At 41.1% G+C, this 1,919-nt stretch overlaps 1 pseudogene; it reads right to left on the bottom strand.

Annotated features, from left to right (window-relative positions):
* Positions 1-481: 481 nt before the first annotated feature.
* LOC127680251 (SWI/SNF-related matrix-associated actin-dependent regulator of chromatin subfamily E member 1-like) lies at positions 482-1,056 on the bottom strand (annotated as a pseudogene).
* Between the last annotated feature and the right edge of the window lie 863 nt (positions 1,057-1,919).

Raw genomic sequence — 1,919 nt, forward strand, 5'->3', positions numbered from 1 at the left:
TGGGAAGGGCTTAGTCCTATGACTGGTGTTCAAGGAGATTAAGAACTTAAATTAAATTAGGGAATCTCCATGGCAATTGAGATCCTTTTGCTATTTTAAATGAAGGTAGTCTAAATGATGTAGAGGCAGAGATAAGATTCAAACTGATTAATAAAATTGTTTAATCTTAGCCGGGCGGTGGTGGCGCACACCTGTAATTCCAGCACTCTGGGAGGCAGAGGCAGGAGGATTTCTGAGTTTGAGGCCAGCCTGGTCTACCTAGTGAGTTCCAGGACAGCCAGGGCTATACAGAGAAACCCTGTCTCAGAAAAAAAAAATGTTTAATCTTTTCTATTCAATAGTTTTGCTCTTCATCCTTATATCCATTTCCATAATAGAGGCTTCCCCCCTTTTTTTCATTTAAAAAAGTTTTAGGTCACATAAAACAAGGCAACACTCATTCCTTCTTCTTGTCTTCTGGTGTGGGGTCTGTGGGCAGCTCCTATGTTGTGCTGACTGGTCCCTTCTCTCTCTGAGCTGTCGACCCCTCCTACCCACCCTCCCTGTCCTCAGGAGTAGACTGCTTTCTTCACCGGTCTGTGGGCTCCCTGCCGTTTCAAGGCGTGTCTCCTCTGACTCTATCACTTGTTTTCTCCTCAGCTTTGTTCACCATGTGCTCTTTCCCATGTTGCTCTGACGGTGCTCAGCTTGCTCTGCTGCCTCCTCCTCCTCCTCCTTTCTCCTGCCTTTCTTGGGCCTGTTCCTCCGCCAGTGCAATTTCAACTGCAAACTTTCTCCATGTTTACCTCCATCTAGTGACTGCATAACCTTTTAAGTTCATTGTTAAAGGAACCTGTACTTTCCAGGAATTTCTTCTTTTCCTGGTGTTGCTCCTTGATCTGAAGAAGCTTGGCTTCTAGTTTTTGCAGAAAAACCATTAATGATCAGACTTGTAACTTGAAGACCTGTATCCTGGCTGTTGAGATGACCGACCACACATCAGGTACTACACTCCCATTGAGGATCTCACCGATGAGATGTGTTTCTCTGGAAATGGGCAGTGGCTGTATGCTTCATTCTCCAAGCAAGACTATGGCTGTTGACCTTCTCTCCTGCAGCTTATTAATGGCTTTTTGTCTTCTTATATGTAAGGTATGGGGGGCATTATGGCAGGCCTTGTAGAGTCATGGAACTCTATCTTTTCTCCTTCGTATATTCATTTAACTCGTCACACACCTCCAATAATCTTGCTAATCTCCCACAACTTTAGATCAGGGTTGGAAGCCTTTACTCCATCCCAGACCTTTCTGCTATACCTCATGTAGGAATGGAGAACTGAGAGACCATGTCTCTTGTCTGAATTTTCAGTGCATCAAGGGCTTGTCCATGCAGACACTCTAACTCTCTTGAGCACCATCCCCCCCCCCCCATGCCTTTAAACTCTGTTCCCTAAATATCTTTTAAAGAATGATTATGGTGTGTATATCATTAATGTTTATATCTCAAGAGACTTAAGAAGAATGGAGTTAGCATATTTAGTGTCCATTCAGAATACGTAGTGTGTCAGAAATAGAAGAAACCATGTACAAAAAAATCTCCAGCAGCCATAATATAAAAGGGCAAGCAGTCCCTTCAGAAGCAACAGGAGTGTAATATTTTCCTTGTCATGACTTCATTTCAACAAAGAAATTAAAATTTCAGGCAAACAGTGAAATAAGAAAATGAGTTAGAAATTCTGTGAAATTTGGTAGATAGTGTCATTTTTGGCTGAAGTAACGAAGTATCTAAGTATTTAACATTTCTAGATACATGTTAGATGTACAAAAATTGATTCAATAAAATATTATCATACAGTATACACAATATGAAATCTGTGTAATATAAAAATGCAATCTCAGTAGCTAAAAAAGTACTTGTAGACAAATGTGTAAGACCTTTAT

This window comes from Apodemus sylvaticus, chromosome 3, assembly GCF_947179515.1.
Source record: "Apodemus sylvaticus chromosome 3, mApoSyl1.1, whole genome shotgun sequence".
Lineage (NCBI taxonomy): Eukaryota > Metazoa > Chordata > Mammalia > Rodentia > Muridae > Apodemus > Apodemus sylvaticus.